This window comes from Oryctolagus cuniculus, chromosome 18 (genome assembly GCF_051225735.1).
Source record: "Oryctolagus cuniculus isolate XC-2025 breed Fujian yellow rabbit chromosome 18, ASM5122573v1, whole genome shotgun sequence".
Taxonomy (NCBI): Eukaryota; Metazoa; Chordata; class Mammalia; order Lagomorpha; family Leporidae; genus Oryctolagus; species Oryctolagus cuniculus.
The window spans coordinates 58,424,915-58,449,265 of NC_142884.1; positions in this window are offsets into that span (position 1 = coordinate 58,424,915).

Consider the following 24,351-nt stretch of genomic DNA (forward strand, 5'->3'; position numbering starts at 1 on the left):
GGGAGATCAGGATGGAGTTCTTGGCTCCAGGCTTCAGCCTGGCCCACATCTGGCCATTGAGGCCATCTGGGGAATGAACCATCAGATGAAAGATCTCTGTTTCTCCTTCTCTCTCTGTTGCTGTGGATCTTACGTAAATAAAATAAGTAAATCTTTAAAAAATACCATTACTTTGTTATCATTATTTTGAAATCCATATGTCTGAAGGGTCTCCAAAAATTCTGAGACATGTGCATTATGAAAAAACTATGCACGGATTTAAAAAATATTTCACACCAACATAAAATTACACTGTAATTTAACTTTCCACAAACTCCTTGCAACATCTTCATATTAACACGCTAGGTTTGAATCACTACCTAAGCTCTGATACAAATATCAATCGTTTCTTTGCCTGGAGAAGAATGCAATCTGGTAAGAATTGCTAGAGATTTGGTATCCACATTCCCCCTTCCATTCTGGGTTTGTGAACAAAAGAGCTACAAACACATTGAAGCAATAATTATGGAGAAAGCTTAGCTCAGGCATTCCTCTTACAGTGCCAGTTTAGGACTTCCTAGTAAACTCTACTGGAGTGTGACTGACTTCCTCTACTCTCCTCTTGGAGTCCCTAATAGCTGGTGAATGGTGCAGTCCTACTTATCACCAAATCAGCTGCCTCAACCATGCATGCTGGCTTGACACCTCATTCTGAAGAGTGCACTAATAGACAGATGCTTATTCCTTTTCAGTAAAATGTGACCCTACCCACAAAGGAATCATGGCTCACAGAATGTCTACCAGTTCCATCGTTTGCTCTTGAACAAAGAGCTACTACTCGGGTAGGTGAGGAGGGACAGGAGCACAGAGGGTTAAAGGTGTTGCTGTGTTTTTCCCACGTTATATACAAGGATAAAATACATGTGAAGAGCCTACATTTAACACCAGTCCTTGACCAAGCAAGGAAGACACGCATAGACTGAAGCATTCAAGTACGAGCATAGCTTGCTGTGTTGTGTAATCATGGGTTAGATGCTCAATCACAGACGTTGGACGTGAGAAGAAGAATCAGGAAAAGCAACAGTGAAGCAGCCTTAGGAGTCACCCAGCTCTTAGGAGGATTTCTTTGTCCTCTGGAAGTTTGTATCCCTGCTCACATACAGTAATCTATTTTCAGACGGCAGCCCTGCAGGATCTTTTTCATGTTCACCTTTCAAAGATTCATTTTGGCTGAGCTTGCCTGAATGCCTACTGTATACAAGGATATGGTAGGTACAGTAGGAAAGATGAAAATGCAACGTTAGCCTCCTGGTGATCATGTGCTCCAGGGGCAGACACATGTCTCTTGAGTAAGACTCCTAGAAAAGGCATTCCCTTGTCTCTGGTCCTTACAAGTCACTGCCTCCTGAAAGCCTCCATCTCCTCATCCACCAAACAAGTCTGATACAACCTGTTTCTCGGGGCTGTTGATGTGATTCCACATAAGCAACTGAGATGTAGCAGTTGCTCAGTAAACATTAGTTTCCTCTTCCTACATCCCCACAGGAGAACTAAGATACCGGGCACTATCCTTGGAGAAGGGGGAAATGGGCAATGTGGGGATAATAAATTCCAGCATCTGTGTGTTGGACCTTTTATCTGTGCTTGGAGACAGTGAGTTTATGGAGACAAGGTAGATTTGCAGTGATGCATTATTAATAGTTTGTGATATGTTCTGGGTGATGGATATCTACCCCTAGACAGACAACAACAGCTGCATTCTCTCGTGAGGAAAACAACAGCATCAAGCCAGAGCAGAGAGCTCTCAGGGAAAAGGGAGCAAAAAAATCAGATGGCAATTATGATCCATGCTATATTCCTTTGGATTACTAGAAATATCTTGGCCACCTCCTACCCTAACAATTACAGGCAAAACGTGCCTGTAATTCGTAACACTTGTGTTCAGGAGTTCTTACTGGCATAGGCACTGCAAGGACAAGACTTTCAAAACATTCTTTCATTTTGGTTGCGTTATGGTAAATTTGAGAGACTTACAGTGCATCACTACCTACTTTGTTTTCTGAGCGATGTGATAATACGCTTGTTCTGGTTACAGACTGATGAGTCTCTGCAGCAGCTCAGGCAATGGTGATCCTACAACACAAAAATCCAGAATTAGACAATGGAATCAAGGTTTTCAAAAGTGAACTAAGTGGTTAAAGTGCACTGAGAAATTGAAGAGATCATTGATTCCCATACTTACTATTTTACAGAGGGGGAAAAGTTGAAGGGTGGGCTAAGGGTTATGTCAGCAATCAGAAGCTTGACAAAGGATAAGCGCTTTGGAGTTTGATGGTGTGAGCCGGGACTGGATCTGATTTTTGTAGATATAAACAGTATTTATGATCTTGAGAGTATAAGCAAGCATGCATTACTCCCCCATTCCACAGTAACTCTTCTTAATTTGCTCTGTGAGTCTTGTGAGTCTTGGGACATCAATTAAGGCATGAAGCCATCATTTATCCCTATTTCTACAGATTGATCCAGTAGAAGAATATTATGTTTGGAACCCAAATAGTTGTATTCTTCCTGTCATCATGGAGAATAAAACTAACCTCTTTGATTTCTTCACAGGGAAGATTTAACAGCAATGGTTTCTCTGAGAGTTGATTTTATTTCTGTGACTCTTTCAAGTTAGCTATTGGGTACTCACCAAATGCCTAGCAATGTCTACGAGCTATAGCACTATAAAGTGGAATAAAACATTGCGTACCACTTTAGGGCTTTGAATTGTAATGTGGAATCTGCCCAGATTCTAGGATACTGGTTTTTATTTTCCAACCATTTGAGGTTGTTTTGGTATGATAAACAAGAGTTTATCATCTCTTGAGATGAGCCTAGAAAGGATGGTGTGCCCATTTATCTTGAAAAGGTAAATACTATTAGGAGCCTTATGCCTGGTTTTGTAGAATTTATTAATAGAAGTGAGTTCGCTGGGAGACTTATCTGGCTTTAATTTTGCACATGCTAGAATCAAGGCAGAGCTAGCATGGTCTAGTTGGAGAAAGATAGGATTCACTCTGGGCATGGTTAGGAAGGCAGGACATGGGGAGCTCTGATCTTAACTAAAAGCTTGACATCTCCAACAACATGATAGGAACAGTGTCATCCCTTGTGGTATGACTTCCATCTGCTGGTGCACATTCCAAATGACCACAACAGCCAGATCTGGACCAGACCGAAACCAGGGGGCCAGGAACATCATCTGGGTCTATGATGTGGGTGACAGGGGCTGAAGTACTTGAGTCATCTTCTGCTGCTTTTCCAGGTGTGTAAGCAAAGAGGTGGATCAGAAGTAGAGCATCTGGGACTTGAACCGATGCTCATATGGGATGCTGGCATCACAAGTGGTGACTTAAACCCCTGCACCACAACACTGGCCCTAAGGATATGTTTTATTTTTGGAAATAGTTAACATTATGAGTGAAATTTACTTTGCCTATAAACCCATGCCTTATGTAAGTTTTGTTCTAAATAGTTCAGTCTTAGATAACAGCCCCTTCCTGCACATGTGTGTGTAGACATGTTGGTGTATATTGTAGAGATGTAGAGGCATCGATTAATGTACCACTACTCCTTTACTCTTCCATATGCGGCATGTTTGCAAGACATCCCTTCTCAACTTCATCTTTGGATGAGAACATTGTAATCTCCCACAGGATAGCACATCATAGGTTTACTGGTAAGGTTTGAACGTTTGTTTCCTGCAAAACTCATTTTAGAAGTTTCAGTATGGCAGTATGGCGGTATTATTTATTTATTTTTTTTTTGACAGGCAGAGTGGATAGTGAGAGAGAGAGACAGAGAGAAAGGTCTTCCTTTGTTGTTGGTTCACCCTCCAATGGCCGCCACGGCTGGCGCACTACGGCCGGCGCACCGCGCTGATCTGAAGACAGGAGCCAGGTGCTTCTTCTGGTCTCCCATGGGGTGCAGGGCCCAAGCACTTGGGCCATCCTCCACTGCCTTCCCTGGCCACAGCAGAGAGCTGGCCTGGAAGAGGGGCAACCGGGACAGAATCCGGCGCCCCGACCAGGACTAGAACCCAGTGTGCCGGCGCCACTAGGTGGAGGATTAGCCTGTTGAGCCACGGCGCCGGCCTAGTATGGCAGTATTAAGAGGTGATTGAACCATGAGGGCTCCACCTTCTTGCTCTCTGTCACGTGATGGTACAGTTAGAATGCCCTCATTAAATACCAGCACCCTCATATTGAAATTCCCAGCTTCCAGAACTGTGAGCCAGCCCATTTTTGTTCTTGATAAATCACCCAAACTCAGGTACAGTGCTCTGTTACAGCAACACCAAGAGGACTAGGGGATTCACCAGTGAGATGGCTCCTATTCTCTGGGATGGATATTGGTTGAACATTTAGACAATGAGATTCATAGAATCAGTTTACAATATCCTTTGGTGGGTTTGAGTATCATTCTTCTGAAGAGAGGATGTTCTAGTTCTCAGGAAGCGCCTCACTGATCCAGGCATGCTTCCTCATCCTCTCTGCTTCACTCTTTCAGACAGGAGAACCAACCCTCAGACACCTCCACTTGGAAGCTGCCACTTCCCACACTCCCCTGTTGTCCACCGACACCTCTTCTGCCACCTGTTGCTTTTCCCTTCTTAGAACAGCCCATTCAACTCTACTTTATTTGTTACTTTTTAAAGTTCGAAGTCTGAAGGAAGAACACTCACTGTTATTCTGTTATTAACTCATCTTCACTTATTTTCAAAGATGATTTTAAAACAGACTCATTACTAAGTCTTTTCCATCAATTATTTTATTAAATATTTCCAATAGCTCTATAAGTAAACATTGTTTTATCCCCAAATTATAAAGAAAGTGAAGTACTAAAGAGTAAATGATTTGCTAAGGTACACACTAGTAAGAAGTCCAGCTTTTCTAGATTTCATTGTTAACATGCATGGAGAAATAGAGAGGAAAAATCAAAAAATATGAAAACTGAGAATTATAATCATAACAAAACTCTTAAAGAAATCTGAATATAAAACAAATTAAAATTTTTTTTTGTCCCCTTGGTATAATACTCTTCCAGTCTTCTTTTTTTTTCATTATCTTTATGTTCCTATCTTTCATCCAAGGAAGGTCAAATTATGTCATTCTATGACAAAAGATATGCTACTATAACTGTTTAAAAATGCATGATATAGTTAACTTTTTAAAATAATTCAATGTTTCGAGAATGAATCATGTTTCAAATAGTCATCAACAACAGATCAGTTTTCCTGGGATTAAATGGCTTCCTAGTTACAGAATTGATCAAATTCTTTACCTTATTCCTTCATTTATTCCTGAAAGTATTTATGAACTATGAAGGAATGTAACATTTCCTGACAAATTTATAATGCAAACAATCACAATTGTCATTTGTTGAGCTCCTTTATGTGCCAGCCTCTCTGGTAAACTTCCACATACAATTTTATTTAATCACCATAGAATTCTATGAGGCAGGGATTACTATCTCAAGCTTTAACAATGAGGATATAATGTCTTAGGGAAGTTAAATAATATACCTAAGATTACAAAAGTAGTAAGGAACAGAAGAATAAAAACAGAAGTGCCCATGCTTGGAAAGATTATACCAAGGGTGGTAGCTGGAGCCAACCTTCCAATGTGGCTAGATCTTTCTTGATGGAACAGGAAGATATTGTAAGACATCACAGGATCAAAAAGACAAAGCACCTTTAACAATCACCTAATTATAATCCAAATAAGATCTCACCATATGCAAGATATTAAGGGAATAATTTTCTTCTAAAACTCTAGCAAGAGTAGTAAAAGCTTGGCTAACTGGAATGATTTTCCATCATCAATATATCTAAAATGATGACGTTCTAGTCAAAACACACGTGGGTCCGTCAGCACTAGACTGATGAACAAGACTGTATCTTTGGTCCTGTTTCAAAGATCAGCAACGGGAGCACTCCTACTCTGGACACACAGTAATAGTACAACCCATGTAACAGAGAGAGCAATGGCTGAGTGTCTGGAGTCACTTGTTTTCTTTCTGTTGTAGGAAGATTATGTTTCTTCTTTCCACCTCTCCTTCTACTTCTGTAAAGATAGTTATGACTCAAGGAGGTCCTTGAAGCATGTATATTTTCGACAGTTGTTCTTCATGTATCATTCATCTAAAATAAGATTGATCCTCCATTGCACAAGTTTTAAATATAAAATCAAATTTAAAGTGTGTGTACATGCATTTTCATATGGAGTTAAACTGAATATAAGGAAAGAAATATTGGAGGGCTTTCAAAACTTGGACTACATAGAATTGGAGTATTTACAATAATACGATACTGAGGACTTGATATGGGCTAAGCATTGTGTGTACACTATTTCTAATATGAGTCTGTGATAGAAGAATATCCCCACTTTATAGATGAGCTGACTGAGGTTTAGGCAGGCTAAATAACTTACGCAAGCTCACCTCTTCCATGATTCACCAAACAACTACATTTCTCATTGACCAGCACTGCCTCTTTAACCTACTATACAGAGCATATATCTAGTGCCAGCCCACGTGAAAGGCCATCATCCTGAAACAATGCAATCCAATAGTAGTGACATGTCCCATACAGCCAGACAGCCCCTATCTAAGAGTCAAACTTAGCTGCAGCAAATACAAAACCAAGAGCCTTGATTAGATCAAGGTGCTGTGCTCAGTACCTTTATGAAGGTGAAATGCAGAGACCTGAGAGGATTTTGAAGATGGGGCAGTAAGTCCATCCAAGGGAGGGACTCAAGTTCTGACTCTGTTGTCTGTCATTCTACTCAGCTTTCAGACTGACTCATATTTTGCACTGAAGATTCTGATTAAATAGCAACATAATTTGATCCTCAAGTATTTTCCAGCTCCAGGCATCCTCTGGGTCCCTGTGAGTGGGCAGCTTTTATAGTCCTGCAAATGACACCATTAAAGAAATGCTTGTACTCTCCAAGCCAGAGGGAAAAGAGTGCTGGCATTTATTGGCTCCTTATATATGTGTTAAACACAACTCACAGCAACTTGATAAGGAAAATAGACTCCACATTTTATGGATGAGCAAAGTGAAGGTTGGAGGAGTAATCTTTTCTCCCCATGCTTCCAAGCTAAGTCAGATTCTGAATCTGTCTTGCCTGAATCCAAACACAGTCTTCTCTGGCTAACAAACACTCTTCCCTCCTCGCTGCTTGCTTTTAGTGTTCAGGGTCTTTTTGGAGTGAATCCAGAGCAGAATGGCTCTCCCCTGGCAAGCTGTACACAAACCCCAAAGACTCCTTTCTAGCCCTCTGGAAGGAGTCTCCTCTTGGACATCTGATGCAAAGTTTGGTTGCAAAGCTGGATCTGTGTACTTAGGCAATGGAACTGCTTGAGACTGATGGGGAGTTCACTGGTCACATGCCAGCTGGCTCTGAGTACTGTCTCTCTTCCCATTTTTGGAGCAAGCAAAAATTACGTCTGGCCATGCTTGTCTGCTTTGGTGCCCAATTCCACAGCCATTTCAAGTCTTGTCTCTCCCCAAAATGAGCATTTACACTCTCATGGATCACCCCTTTGAAATTTCCAGCCACGTAGCTCCAGCTCAGAAAACAAATCAGGAATGACATTGAGTTACTCTATTTTCAGCTATTGCTCATAATTTAGTGTAAAACTTGTCATTGTCTGAGAAACATATCCCTGTGCAGGAAGCCCACTGGACACCCAAGTGAAATTGACTAAATAAAAGCAGTTCTACTGAACAATTTGCAAATATCACTGCTTCTTGCCAAGCCTTTCTGGCAAACCATCTTCAGTGACTGGAGAGCGTTTCCAGCCAGAAAGAGATTTGGGTTACCTTATGCTTTCCTCTCTACATGTTTCTGATACAAATACTTCCATTAAATCCCATCAATCTCAGACAATGGGAATGCCATTCAGGGAAACCTTTGCATTAGTTTTTCAGAAAGCATTTTTCAGTTTTTCGCCTTCTACTCAGAGGAAATGGACCTCATTTGAAAGTCAAAAGTAATATTTTCCAGAGATGGTTCAGCATTGCATATTCACAAATGTGTGTGAATGTGTGTATGTGTGTATGTGTGTGTGGGTGGGGGGGTGATGGTGAAAAGTTTCTGTTTCACGGAGCTTCAGTGTGCAGAAAGGAGCATTAGTATGGCAGAAAACTTTCCATGAAGGATAACTGGAAAAACCCTGGAACATATCTCAATAAACACAGGTCCCAGTCCGAATCTAACCAAAAACTATTAGCCTATCTTAAGAAATAAACATATACACACATATACCAGGAGGTTTCAAAAAACTCATGGGAGTCTAGAGTTAAAATAAGCTTATTTTGGTGCAAAAGAATTTTGAAATCTATCATTTTTTATAATATGCATTTTCCATAGACTATTTATTTTTTCATTTGAGAGACAGATACTGAACTCCCATCCACCAGTTCACTCACAGAATGTCCACAAATGTACCCAACTGGGCCAAAGCTTCGAGCCAGAAGCTCAATCAGCCTTCATGTAGCTTCCATTCTTTGTCACTCATCTCCTTTAAGTCTTGGAGTTTTCATCCATAACACTGTGTAGAAAGGAAACAGCACAAGCCAAGCCACAATGGTACTTCTGTGGCCCTATGCCACATCCCACATGAGATTTAGAAAAAATGACAGCCCAATTTTCCACTTGACACAAACCGTAGCTCTGTTCTTTAATTGCTTTTTTTTATTTATTTTTTTGACAGATAGAGATAGACAGTGAGAGAGAGAGAGACAGAGAGAAAGGTCTTCCTTCCATTGGTTCACTCCCCAAATGGCCGCTACAGCCGGTGCTGTGCCAATCCGAAGCCAGGAGCCAGGTGCTTCTTCCTGGTCTCCCATGCAGGTGCAGGCACTCAAGCACTTGGGCCATCCTCCACTGCCCTCCTGGGCCACAGCAGAGAGCTGGACTGGAAGAGGAGCAACTGGGACTAGAACCCGGCGCCCATATAGGATGCCGGCGCCGCAGGCGGAGGATTAGCCAAGTGAGCCACAGCACCGGCCCCAATTATTTTTTTAATTTAAATCATGTATTTTAAAATTTCTTTCGAAGGGAGAGAGATAGAGAGAGATCTCTCATCTACCAGTTCACCCTGCAAATGCTTGCAATGACCAGAACTGGACCAGGCTGAAACTGGGAGAACTCAGTCCAAGTCTCCCACATGAGTGCAGGAAACAACTACTTCAGCCAGCAGCCACTGCCTCCAAGGGTCTGCATGACCAGCAAGTTGGAATCAGAAATGGAGCTGTAACTCAAATCCAGGCTCTCCACTCTGGGATTAGGCATCCCAAGTGACATCTTAACCATTGTGCCAAAATTCACCCCATAGTCATCCTGTTGAGACCTATTTTAGTGAAACTTATTAAGAGAGGATGCCGTTTGGAAAAGACTAATCCCTTTCTCTGCCTACGCAGATCTTATGGTCCAGTGACTCAGTTCTCACAGCTAAGATGTAAATAGCAAGAAGAAGTGGAAACTCTTCCTAGCACCCTGCTGATAACTGATTTTTAAGCTTGATTATGAGAATATTTCAAAACATTTGTATAAAATTAAATTAAAAGATAATTTTATTTTGGCTCAAGAAATTTGCAATCCATGCATATGAGGTGTCTTCCAAAAAATCATTTAAAAAAACTTCATGGGTTTCCAAGAGTTTTGCCACACAAATAAATGCATCTTTAATTCCATTTCCCATGAGTGATTTCACGTCACCTCATATTAATAGTCAGTCTGCTCACTCACATGATCCCAAGATTTTTTTCTCAGACTTATAGCTGGACAATTTTTACAACACCCAGTTGTAGCGAGGGCAGGACAACAGCCAAACATTTCAGTCCAAATAGAACTTAAAAAATTTCTGGAATAAATGATTTGCTGATTGCTGCACATAGTTGGAATAGGAGATGTAGAAGCTTAGAGCTTTTATGAGACAATACAAGCCAGAACTCTCTGTTTTCAGATGAGAATAGCAGCCCAGAAATGGGAACTAACTCAAGAATAACCAGCAGATCCAGGGCTGTAACCACTCTTTCTGGACTCCTGTCCAGTCACTCAGTCTTCCTAATGTTTCCAGTTGAGTGTGGTACTCAAAGGATGCGACTGGGTAATCAAAAAAGGGTGAAAAATCTAAAGCATAGATCCAGTTAATACTTTCTTTCATTATTTCAATTTACTCTTGGATTTTTTTTCTAACTTTAAAAAGCATATGAGGATTTTTGAAAGAGTTACTATTATTTATTTGGAAGTCAGAGTCACAGAGAAGGGGAGAGAGATCAGAGGTTGGGGTGGGGAAGGAGGGAGAGAGAGAGAGAGAGAGAGAGAGAGAGAGAGAGAGAGAGATTGATTTTCCATCTGCTGGTTCACCTGGCTCATTTCCCAAATGGCTGTAATGGCCAGGGCCAGACCAGACCAAAATCAGGAGCTGGAAACTTCATCCAAGTCTCGCATGTGGATGGCAGGGGACCAAGTACTTACGCCATCTTCCATGGTTTTCTTAGGTGCATTGGCAGGGAGCTGGAATGGAAGCGGAGCAGCCAGAATCTGAACCAGTGCTCATATGAAATGCCAGCATCACAGCCAACAGCTTAAGTCTCTGTATCACAAGGGGATTTTCATGTAGTTGAAAATATGCAAATACATAATTATATAACTACACAACGCATATCAAAACTCCAATTCTACCATGAGCAGATAAGCTTCATTAAACTCCCAGAGATATATCCTTGCATATATATTTTTTGTTTGCTACTGTAACAAGATCGGATTGTTCATAGTATCGGATGACTATTTAATTTGTTTAGCATACTTGACTATGCATCTCACATTACTGACACATTCTTTGGAAAGGTGATTTGAGGGGGACAGGAAATGTTTCCTTATCATCTCTCCCGGGATCTCCCGTCCCCATTGCCTCCTGTTGCCAGGGATTCTGCTAGAAGGTCACCTGTATGTTGACGCCTGGAGTAGCAGGAAGATGCTCAGAGGAGAGGACTAACAGGAGGCCTTCCTCATTAATTGAAACCATAGCCTGAGTGGGCCGGATCCTGTCAGCAGGTGGCCCAAGAGAAGGTTTTTGGCAGCAGGGAGAGAGAACTGCAGAGAGAAGTGTGGGTTACGTGTGCTACTCAGTGGAAGGTGAGGTGAGGGCTGCTGACACTGCTCCGCTGGAGGCCAAGGGGGGAAAGTGGCAGAGCTACAGGAAAGGGCTGAGCTTTGCAGCTGCGAAGGAGAGACCCAGTAGAATGGAGAGGAACGCGGCTGGCGTTATGGGGTAGCAGGTTAAGCTGGTGCCTGTGATGCTTGCACCGCATGTGGTCGTCAGTTCAAGTCCCAGCTGCTCCACTTCCAACCCAACTCTCCGGTAATGTGCCTGGCAAGGCAGCAGAAGATGGGCCAAGTATTGGGCCCCTGCCGCTCATGTGGAAGACCCAGGTGGAGATCCAGGCTCCTGGTTTCTACCTGGCTCAGCCCTGGCTGATGCCACCATTTGGAGAGTGAATCAGCAGACGGGAGATTCTCTCTCTCTCTCTCTCCTGTCTCTCTCTATTTGTAACTCTGCCTTTCAAATAAATAAAGTAAATCCTTCAGAAAAGGAATGGAGAAGAAGGAGAGCATGGAAGACTTGCTCTGTAAAACCACGCTTTATAAGCGTCAATGGGCAAGCTCGTGCGTGGTGCAGTGGAGAAACCACACTTGGGAAGCCTGCATCCCACATCAGAGTGCCTGCTTCAGTTCCCAGCTTTCCTGCTTCTAATCAGCTTCCTGCTAATAGGCAGCAGGTACAGGCTCCAGCGTGTAGGTCTCTGCCACCCATGTGGGGGACCCAGAGTGAGTTTTGGGCTCCTGGATATGACCTGGCTTGGCTGTGGCAGGCATTTGGGGAGTGAACCAGCTGATGGAAAAAAATCTCTGTCTATCTCGCTGTCTCTTTGCCTTTCAAGTAAAATGAAAATAAATAAAGAACAATTTTAAACTTACGGTGCTAATCATATTGCTGTTCGTAGCATCCCTTCACTTGTCACTCCTCCGGTGTTTTCGGGAAACCTGTTGGGTAGCAGACACTCCCTTCACGCCTGCTTGTGATGGAGGACAACCCAGCCTGGCCCCGCCTCCGTGGAGCTGGCAGCCCTGCGGCAGAGTCGGAGCTGTAGCACACAGCCCTATACATAATCACATCATTAAAACACATATCAGCACAAGGTGTTAAGGAGGAAAATCATAGCATTCTCTAAGAGAGAATAAGGAAACAGGACACAAATTAGACTCCAAGGTCAGGATGGCCCAGTGATGTTGAAAGGAAAACTGAAGAATAAGAATCAGGCCATCAAAGAGACAAGGAGAGGTCTCTGGGGGGTGTGAGGTGGGAACAGCTTGAACAAGAACCCCGGAGGCAGGAAGGGCAGAGCCCACGCTGAGATGGGAGAGGCTGTGAAAGGCGGCTGGAGTTTGCCCAGCAGTTAGAGGGGTAGGAGCCGGTGGAGGTCTCATAGGATCTCTGTTGGGGATTTTAGATGTTTGCAGCAATTTCTGCAGAAAAGTGACATTTCTCTATTTATTTATTTTTAAAGTTATTCAAGCTGCTTTGTGGAGACTGCGTACCCAATATTTCTTTTTAGCATTTTCCCTCTTCATTACTATTCTATAAGCAAGACAAGAAAGACCTTTTTTTATTTTGAAGAAAGTAAAACCTGAATGTGACTGTGGGCTCTCTGAGATTTAACTGTACTTCATGGAAATTTTCTCAAGTTCTGAAATGGAAGATGTGTTTTTAGCAAATCCAAAGCTATGCTTCTGCATAAATAATGACAATTATTTTCAGCACTTATTATTGGCTAAACATTACATTGAGGAATTTGTATAGGTGCTTTTTAAAAATTAAATCGTTGAAGCAGTTTTATGAGGACGATATTGTGATTATTCCTCCCTGACAAACAAGGATCCTAGCAGACTCACTCGGTTGGCCTATTAGTTCCAAACTGGACCCCAGGGCCTGGATCCTCTGTTGAATCTAACCTTGCCTTGGGCAATTAGCCCCAAGCTTCTGTTAGCCCTCAAAGTCTCCACCACCCTCTTAAAAAGGTTTGAATTTGGACTCAAGTAATTTGGGCTGAAAGTCACATTATGTGCTTTTAAAACAGTTTTCTCATATTTTTAGAAAGGTGCTTCTGTTTGTGAGAAGTGTCTGAGTGTCTGGAAAGCCATATCAGAATGGGGAGAAAATTATCAGCTGCTTCTGTCTGCTGCTGCCTGGGTTTCTGTGACAACTGATATCTTAGAAAGGGATAATGTCATTGGTTGGTGATTCTCATAGACAATGTCAAGACTGACAGGCAATTTCCACCCTGCAACAGCAGGGCCCTCCTTGGAGCATCTGGTCCAGCCCTTGGCCTTCAGAGTGGGGCAGACCTAATCAATCAACCTATCTATCAATGTGTGGGCACCTGTAAAGCTGTTCAGGATCTAGTAATGAAGTGATATTTAGGTTAAAAAATGATGGAGAATAGCACTTAAGAGACTGCAAGGTGGACATTCTACAGAACTCAGAAAAATCGAGTGTCAGTGTTACATTTTACAAAAATTAGAAAAAATAGGCACTGCCAATGCATAGTCAATAATAAAGCCAGCTAAGAACTTCTAAAAAGGCAGTTTTAAAAAAATAACTGTTTTTAACAATTCCCACAAGATGTGTCTGTATTCATTGTGCAGGCTCACTCTGACCTGCAGATCAGCTGACAGGATCTCACACTGACACACGCTCATCATTCGTCTCTCTCCACTTCCGTAACTCTTGCCCTGCTGGCACGAATCAGATGTGGTGAACACAGTAGGCTGAGCAGTCTGCCAGGTGTTTACTCTTGCAAATAATATTTGTATATATCCGGCAGCCCTGGGCATTCACTCATGGGAAGCATGGAGGTATTATAGGTAGATGGAAACAAACATCCTAAAGCCCCACTAGCCAAACATAACAGATTCTGCTCTTATGGGAAATTGCAATAGCTTCTTTTTTATGTTTGTTTACATCTTTTTTGTCTGTTTTGTTGAAATCAAATGCTTGATCATAAACTCAAATTTAGAGAAGTTTAACACCAAAAGCACCAACTAGATCAAAACACAAAGCTTTTGTAAGTTTTGATGTTTTTTTTTTTTTTCAGTCTGCTACTTCTGTGTACTTCTAATGTAAGAATTAAAATGTTGTGGATAGCACTTGTATTTTGGCAACTTCTCTGGACATTTCTTTTTTACTTAGACACTTCTCTTGTTAAATTTATTCATTTATTTAGTTGACTTGGAAGTCAGAGATAAGAGACAGGCATCCCCTGATTGACCCCCTACATACCTGCAACAACCAAGACTGGTCCAGCCCACAGTCATCAGGTGGGAACTCAGTTCAGATCTCCCAGGTGGGTGGCAGAGAACCTGTCGCCCAAACCGTCAACTACTGCCTTCCATAGTGTCAATTAGCAGGAAACTGGACTGGAGAGAGGAGCCAGGACTCAAACCCAGGCACTCTGATACGGGATGTGGGTGTTCTAAGATGCATTGTAACCAGTGTACAAAACCCCCAGCCCTCCAGTGCACTTCAGTGTAAACATTTCCATGTTATCACATTGCCTTCTGAAACATCATATTAATTAGTGGCTATTGTTTCCTCAAGTAAATGAATTAGGATTAACTAACCAATCCCCCATTGGTGAACATTTAGTCCTTTTTAAATTTGTGTTTTTAAAAATAATTCTATGCTCAGTAGCATCCTTTGGGAGATATGCTGCACTAGTATTACTTTCCAGAAACGATGTACAGAAATGGCATTACTGTGAAGAAAAGAGTGAACATATTTATACTGTAGAAGAGAATTTCAAATAAATGTGCAGGTGGCTTTTATTGGTATAGCACTAACAATCTTATTAAAGAATGACTCTTGCAAGGCTTCCAACTAAACACAGAATATTATCATTTTTAAAATACTTTTAGTATAAAGAATTCAAATTATTCACCGTTCAGCATCTGTTTTTGATGAGTGGTTGTAGAAATTTGCTTTCCATGTACTTAGTTTGTCTAACTTTTGACTTTGAATTATCTATGCCCATTTGTGCACTGGGGTCATACAGTTCCCTGAATCAACTTTCACGATATTTTTCAAGCTAAAATATCAGCTGTTTGTCTACTACATACATTGAACGTTTTTTCTAGTCATTTTTTTCCTTTCTTTTCCTTTTTTTCTATTTAGAATTTATTTGAGAGTCAGTCACAAAAATAGAGGGAGAGAGAGACAGAGAGGGAGACAGAGAGAGAGAGAGAGAGAGAGAGAAGTCTTCCATCTTCCATCCACTGGTTCACTCCTCAAATGGCCACAACAGCTGGGGCTGGACCAAGTAGAAACTAGGAACCTGGGACTCCATCCGAGTCTCCTTCATGGGTGCAGGTGCCCAAATACTTGGTTTATCTTACACTGCTTTCCAAGGTACATCAGCAGGGAGCTGGAACAGAAGTGGAGCAGCTGGGACTTGAACCAGCATCCATATGGGATACAGAGTCACAGGTGGCAGTTTAACCTGCTTTGCCACAACATGATCTCTTTCTTATCTTTAAGAAATTTATTTTTATAGCAGTAACAGTTTTTAGATTTCCATAAAACTTGCAAACATCACAGATTTCCTGTAGAGTGCCCATCCAGTTAATATCTAAACCTTAATATGATGCATTTGTTACAATTAAGGAATCAATATTGATATATTATTATTGACTAAACCTTATCCTCTATTCAGAGGTCTTTAGTTGCTACCTAATATCCTTCCTGTCCCCAGGATACCACATTACATATACTCCCCAGGTCTTCTTAGAATCTCCTGGCTCATGACATTTGCTCAGACTTCATAATTGTAATTATCTGGCTGGCGCCGCGGCTCACTAGGCTAATCCTCCACCTAGCGACGCTGGCACACCGGGTTCTAGTCCTGGTCGGGGCACCGGATTCTGTCCCGGTTGCCCCTCTTCCAGGCCAGCTCTCTGCTGTGGCCCGGGACTGCAGTGGAGTATAGCCCAAGTGCTTGGGCCCTGCACCCTATGGGAGCCCAGGATAAGTACCTGGCTCCTGCCTTCGGATCAGCGTGGTGCACCGGCCGCAGCGCGCAGGCCGTGGCGGCCATTGGAGGGTGAACCAACGGCAAAGGAAGACCTTTTTCTCTGTCTCTCTCTCTCACTGTCCACTCTGCCTGTAAAAAAGAAAATATAATAATAATAAATCTCTGATTATCAGCACTATTTGTCATATATTTTGTACAGTTTTGCTTAAGCTGTATTTGTGTGATATTTTCTTCATGGTGTGACTACAGTTACGGGTTTTGGAGAAGAACATAGAAGCCATTTTCATTACATCATAACACGGATGCAATTTAATAACAATCCAAATGCTCGGTGTGGGTGTGGACCTTCTGCGTCTGGCTGGAGTCGAGTCCTTCTGATTTCTCCCCTGAAATGCTGTTTTCCCTCCAGCCTTTTCTGTACAAGACTCTTCGGAAGAACTCACTATGCCCAGGAGTAGGGGGTTTACTCCTCCTCCTAAAATGTACAGAATCTACAGGAATCATTTGGAGTTTTCCTGCACTAATGACATATCCCGTCGTCCTCATTTATCTGTTTATTCAATCAGTCTAGAATCAGGGATATTTATTTTATTCTTTCGGGTTATAATCTAACACTTATTTACTTAGCTACTCAGATTGTTCCAGCTTTGGGCATTGGAAACCCTCTTAATGGACTCCTGTGTCCTTCTGACATGTCCATGCCTGTGACCGCATTCATATCACATGATGGAAATTTTGTCTGTGAGTGTGTATGTGCTTTAAGTTATCATCCTACTGATAATTTAAACTTCGGTTCATGGTGGATAGAGAGAGAAATCATATAACCAACACTGAGGCAATAAGATGTAAATTTTATTTGATATGGGAAAGGACTTTTCCTTGGAATACTAAGTTTGAAACCACTATGATTAATGATCCTCAAAATAATCTATTTCCTGAGGCCCAGACCTTGTAAAGGTCCCTCTACATACCTCCCTGTCCCACAGACTGACTTCAGGCTTGATGGCGAAGCTAAAAATACAAGAAATACTTGTTAAGCACTTGTACAGAAGCTTGAATTCTTGGGTTAGCACTATGTAAGCAAACCAGGGAAAACTTATGGGAAATGACATTTAGAAGAGATCAACACCCCATGTGACAGCTCAGCCACTAGACATGCGATTGGGCTGCCTTGCAGTGAATTGCTTCACTTGGGCCACCTGATATCTGCACACAAATTCATGATCCCAAGAACGTACAGCAAAGACTCCTTAAGCTATATCCAGCCAAAAATCCAAAACCATTAACAAATAAATTGTTTATAATTCAATATGTAATTGGGTAGTTCAACATTTTAACAAAAGATAAGACTCAAAATCTAGTTGTAGGGATGAATAGTGTAATTTCACCTTATTATTTCAACTCTCTGAACTTCAGTTATCCATCCATTGGATGGAGACAGTAATACAAATTCCTACTCATCAAAATGAGTATTAAAGCAAATGAGGTCTTGCATGGTCTGTCCCACCCATTGCTTTAAATATAAGGGTGTCTCCCACCTCCGTTGAAGCCTTTTGCTAAAACAAAGTCACTCAAATATTCATTTTTTCCCAAACATGCTGTTAGATAAGTCAATGTGCCTCTCCAATAAAGACCATTGAACACTGGCTTTTTTCAGTGCAACGACAAAGAAGTTATCAACCAATGCCTCATCCACACCAACTACAGCCGCAGGGTCTGTTGTCTGAGTACTCGTAGACATGCCTGACATGGCTTTCCAATGCCATTTCTGTTTGTACTAATAACAGTATCAATTTCAAATACCTAAAGCCAAACCCAACTTTCCTTCCTCCTTTTCCAGCACCTAGAAGTAATCCTGAGTGCTAGACTGTGCCTTGTAGATTTTAAGCAAGACTGTAAATACCTGACTAACCAAAAAGATATCTGTGTACGTGACATGAGGAAATCGGGCTTTCCAGAAAAACAGTTTGGCTTGGAGATAGGGGCGAAGACAGCATTCCATTCTTTCTGAGGAGACACAAGTTATACAGAAAGTGTCTGGATTTAGTTATGGTGTAGGAAGAGAACTTGAAACCGAGACTGCACTCATGTCACTGATGTACCCCAAATGCTTTCCCTCTATCATCCTGTTAGATATCATTATCTCTAAATAGATTTTCGGAATACAATTAGTTCTGTATCGTGACATATTGGGAAAATGGCATTCAAGTTTTGACCTACGCACAAAACAATTATTCAAATTATCTGAGGCTGAGTGTTTCTTCAGGGTTTCTTTATCTGCCAAGCTGGAAATAGGCAACTTAAATTCATTAGCTCCATTCAGGGTCTCAACACCCAAATGTGGCACGTAAGCACATAGATAGAAACATAGACACAAGTGTAAAAGAATCATGCACTCCTACACACCTGGAGCACACAGAAAACACATGTGCAAACATGTGTTCCCCCCCCCCCCCCGCAGCACAGTTACTGACTGGCTACATAGAGTTTTATGTATTTTTTGTGCCATGTTAGCAGGACTCATCCTGGTGGTAAGACAAGCTGATGTGGCACTGAGAGAGGACTCAGTGGGTACATGAATATGGGTGAGAGGGTGGAACGCATCACAGGGCACCAAAGAGGGCAAGAGCTCAACATTCATTGGGATCTGGATTCCCTTTCAGCCTCCCCCAGTAAAAAGCTACCATATTTACTCTCAGAAAGAGGAGTCTTCCCCTTCCCTCCACCCTCCTCTCCCAAAACCCAGAAATGTTAGATTCTGACTCAACTATCCCATGATCTTGTTCTGTGAACTTGGGGAAGTCACTTCCCTTCCTGGAACATTGGCTTCTGATTCCTTAAAAGGAGAAAGCAAGGTATTGCAGTTTCAGCCAAGACAGAGTCATTTCATGATATCCTATCTCTCCTACTGATTAGAACCCACATCTATGCACAGAATTCAGACAGTAAGTATGTGACGTCTCTGAAAAGCAAAGCCTTGCAGTTGACTGGGAAGGGAGACCGGAATGTGAAGAATGACCGACTTCTGTCCCCCAGGCTTGCCCCCATGGCAAAACTTCATCAAACCTTGAGAGAAACTGTCTCTAGCCAGAAAACAGGCCCTTGGAAGACTGAAAGTATGGACCCTTACGAACCAGACAGTGACCAGTTACTTTTCCTCTTCTTTTTCTTCTGTTTTTTTCTTCCTGACTGTGCGCCAAGACCCACATGTATGGCTACACAATAGAGGTAGCCATGTCAGGTGGGGACAACAAACGTTCCACAGAAAGACCCGTCTTCCTGTCCAGGTCATCTGTGCTGTTAAGAGTGTGACGGGAAGTCACCTTGTTTTTCCTCTCCTTTTTCTCTTCTTTCTTTGCCCTAAGGTCAAATACAGATGTACAGAAATGGATGACAGTCCATAAACTCTAAAAAAAATTTTTTTTTTTCTGATCAGAGGAACAGACACAAAGGGAAGGGACTCTGGAGGGCTGAAGAACTTAGGAGGATCTTGGAGAGAAAAGGTTTTAGAAGGGACTGTCCTAGTTCTGTGCTTGAGCCATCAGGAATCTCAAGTTCATGCCTGCGCTGCACATGCACACAATAGATCAAAGAAACACAGCAAAGGCATTCCCAGGGTTGGTGATGGCTTAATTGTTAAATTACCTTCACTGGTGCGTGCAAGGCTTAGGCTCACACAGACAGCATAACAAAGACCTTGGTAACTACATGGATCTTGGAACTTTTCTGATCCTAAAAGGTAAGACAGAATTTGTGATCTCCTCCCAACTTGACCATTAAAGCAAGCTGAAAGAACAGAGATTTTTCAGAGAATGTTAGTAGGAATCAGTATCACAAGATGTTCCATCCGTGACACAATTGTGTCCATCCGTGACACTATTCAAAAGTCGGAAAACATGAGCAATTCTCGAGGGTGGGCATGGGTACCCTCAGATCCACGGGGCAAATCTGTACCACCACCTGTTTTAGCATGGTTCATATGATAAGAATACTTGTTATGTTTTCAAATGGTCAAACACATCAGAAGAATATTTGTAAAATATGAAAATTCTATGTAATTTAAATTTCAGTGTCTATGAATAACATTTTACTGGAACGCAGCCATGCTCATGCATTTATGTATTGTCTGTAACAGCTTTCATGCTACAATGTCAGAATTGAGTACTTGCAAGAGAGAACGTATGGTCCACTGAGTCTAAAACAAAAACTATATGACTGCTGACAAAAAAAAAAAAGTGTGCTTATAGTATAGCGGGTTAAGCCGCCACCTACAACACCAACATACCATATGGGCATTGCTTCAAGTCCCAGCTGCTCTACTTCCTTTCTAGCTCCCTGTTAATGTGCCTGGGAAAGCAACAGAGGATGGCCCAAGTGCTTGACCCCCTGCACCCACGTGGAGATCCAGAGGAAGCTCCTGGCTGTTGGCTTCAGCTTGGCCCAACCCTGGTTGTTGCTGCCATTTAGGGAGTGAATCAGCAGACAGAAGATCTCTGTGTCTCTCTGTCTTTCCCTTTCTACCTCTACCTCTGCCTTTCAAATAAATAAAATATATTCATTTTTTGAAAAGTATGCTGACTTCTGCTAAAAGCTCAATACATATCAATTCTTGAGATACTTAGATGTTGGAATTATCAGACTAAGACCTAATGTAGGCCGGCACCATAGCTCACTAAGCTAATCCTCCACCTGCAGCACCGGCACACCGGGTTCTAGTCCTGATTGGGGCGCCAGATTCTGTCCCAATTGCTCCTCTTCCAGTCCAGCTCTCTGCTGTGGCCCAGGAAGGCAATGGAGAATGGCCCAAGTGCTTGGGCCCTACACCCACATGGGAGACCAGGAGGAAGCACGTGGCTCCTGGCTTTGGATAGGATCGGTGCAGAGCACCAGCTGTAGCAGCCATTTTGGGGGTGAACCAACATAAGGAAGACCTTTCTTTCTGTCTCTCACTGTCTAACTCTGCCTGTCAAAAAAAAAAAAATACCTAATGTAGATATAACTGTGCCTAGATTCAGTGAGATAAGGATTCATTTCTTGAAGTGAATAGAAAGACTGAAATCCTCTAAAGAGAAATAAATACTATGAAAAGAGAACCAAACAGGAATTATAGAATTGAAAAAACAAGATAGCTTGATTTTTAGAATTCACTATTTAGACTCAGGAGAATAAAAAAATGTAGAATGGAGATGACAGAGGAAAAAAATCAGTGAACATAAAGACATCTCAAAAACTGAATTAATCCTGTGATGATAAAGTAAACTTGAAAGTATGCTGCTGTGAAAAATTAAAGGAAAAAAAAAGAAAGGAAGAAAGGGGCGGCTGAAGGAGGGAGGGACAAAATTAAGGTTATCTTAGAACTGTATCTATGAAACACATGAAATCTATTTTATTTATATTAATTTTTTAAATATTCACACTGAAGAACATAGTGAGAAAACGTTAAGGGGAAAAGGAATAGAGACCTAGAAACCAATGAAATGGGACAGCATTGTTGTGACACTCATATCCCATATCAGAGAATCTGATTTGAGACTTGGCTACTCCACTTATTCTTTTTTTAAGATTTTCTTATTTATTTGAAAGGCAGAGTTACAGAGAGGCAGAGGTGGAGGTGCAGAAAGGGAGAGAGAAAGAGAGAGAAGACAAGAGAGAAGAGAGATGTCTTCCATCCACTGGTTCACTCCCCAAATGGCCACAATGGCAGGAGCTGAGCCAATCTGAAGCCAGGAGCTTTTCTGGGTCTCCCGTGTGGGTACGGGGCCCTAGGACTTGGACCATCTTCTATTGATTTCCAAGGCACATTAGCAGGGTGCTTGATTGGAAGTGGAGCGGCTGGGACTTTAACTGGTGCCCATATGCAATGCTGGCACTGCAGGCAGAGGCTTTATCCACAAAGCCACAGCACTGCTCCCTACTCCACCTCTGACTCAGCTCTCTGCTGATGTGTGCGGGAGGCAGCAGAGGATTGTCCATGTACTTGAGTTCCTGCCACCCATGGAAGAACACTGGAATGAAGTTCCTGGTTCCTAGATTCCTCTTGGTCTAGCATCAATTGTTGTTGGTACTTAGGGAGGAAGCCAGAGGATGAAAGATCTCTCTTTCTGTCTTGCCCTCATTCTCTGCCTTTCAAATACATACATACATACATACATCTTTTTAAAAGAGAAACCAATGCGACAAAACAGAGTCCAATATCCATGTGAGGCCAAGGAGTGACTAAAAACTCAACCATACCCACAATAGAGTGATGAAGCACTCAGTCACAGAGAGCAATGTGAAATGAACCTGGGACTTGATGATGGTAGGAAATTCATATTTTGATACTCTGTACCGCACACATGCCAGTTTTTACCTGAGGAAGATGAAAGTCAGGAAGATTGAATGTCTTGATCTAACTAACCATCAGGCAAGTGGGAAAGAAGGAAAGAAAAAATAAAGGGAGGAAGGAAGATGGGTTGATGGGAACAGGAAAAGAAGGGAGAAAGAAAGAGAAAAGGAAACCTTAGTTAAGAGGTTGGGATGACCAGGGATTTGAACACTGACACCTATCACCATGTGTTTTTCCTTAGAGCTGAGAAGAAATGGTGACATATTGTGATCTGAAGTATTTTAGGAGAAGGCAATGCTCACTGAAGCATCTTTGTCAAAAATTTGAGACAGCCAGGCTTTCACCCATCAGTTGTATGCATCACAAAGACAAGGAGGATTCTTGGAACTAAATATGGAAAGAAGGATAAAGATTTTGCTTACTTAGATATTTTTGGAAATCTTGTGTTTTAAAGGCCAGGGTCAGGGAACAGTGTCTTTTTTTTACACAAGGAAAAAACTATTGGGAAATCAGTCATAAAATAAGCATTCATATTGGTATTAAGAATAATCAGACAAATGTTTGTTGATATTAAGTAGAAAAGTAGGGGCCGGCGCCGTGACTCACTTGGCTAATCCTCCACCTGTGGCACCGGCATCCCATATGGGTGCCGGGTTCTAGTCCCGGCTGCTCCTCTTCCAGTCCAGCTCTCTGCTGTGGCCTGCGAGTGCAGTGGAGAATGGCCCAAGTGCTTGGGCCCCTGTGCCCACATGGGAGACCAGGGGGAAGCACCTGGCTCCTGGCTTCGGATCTGCATAGCACGCCGGCCGTGGCGGCCATTTGTGGGGTGAACCAATGGAAGGAAGACCTTTCTCTCTGTCTCTTTCTCTCACTGTCTATAACTCTACCTGTCAAATAAAAAAAAATTAAGTAGAAAGGTAAAGGAGACAATATACCTCCAACTAAATGATCCCCCTCTTTCTGTTTCTCTTCTTCCTCTTGGTTGTGTTCCTCCTTCATCTCCTCTTCCTTCCTCATTCTTCATATCTTTCTTTCCAAGACACACACACACGCACACACACACGCACCACACCCTTATGAGGATTCAAGGGTTGAGTTTCAATCTTTATATCCACCTTGGAACTCTGACAAGAGTGATCCAAAGAAGTCCAGGTTTCCAGAGTCTACTACATCTTCTTAAGGAAATGCCAAAGAAATTCTTAAAACTAATATGTGGAAGTTAAATATGTTAGGACTAAAAATAACACAGCAAAGGGAAAGGTGAATTTCCATCTGGTGAAAAATCCTGCCATAAGGAGCTGAAATCGTACCCAGGTCCCTGGCTATGTGTAAGTATACAGGAACTCAGATGACTCTCAAGACCCACCGTGACTTGCCTACATTTCTTAGAAAGGATGAGTTAGGTGGCTAACATTGTGGTTCAGTTTAGCAGGAGAAAACAATTTCTGATTTCTACAGTTAGGAGACTGTCTACTGGTGTAGCCTTAGACGAAGCACATTCTACCTGTGTAGGCTTAGATGAAGTCTTATTTCACCAATTTTGTTTAAATGTACAAGCTAATTTTATCTGCCTTATTGTCACTATTATTCTTAGTTACAGAAAGTTGAATTAGAAGCACTTGCATTGTTGTAATTATAAGAAGATAACAAGAGACTCCTCTGAGTGACTTCATTGAGAAAAGCCTATATAATCATCCTATTGACAACAGAATGTGAGATTTGAAAGATGTGACACTGAAGATAAACAAATCTAAAAAGTTATTAGGCATGATTGCTCATCAATTAGATGTTAATTCATCCTAAATGGGGTGATCAGCTTCAAAGGAAGTTTGCAGATGCACATGACCATTGCCTTGGTTTGTGCTCAGTATTGATTAAGAATAATAGGGCTCAATGCCCT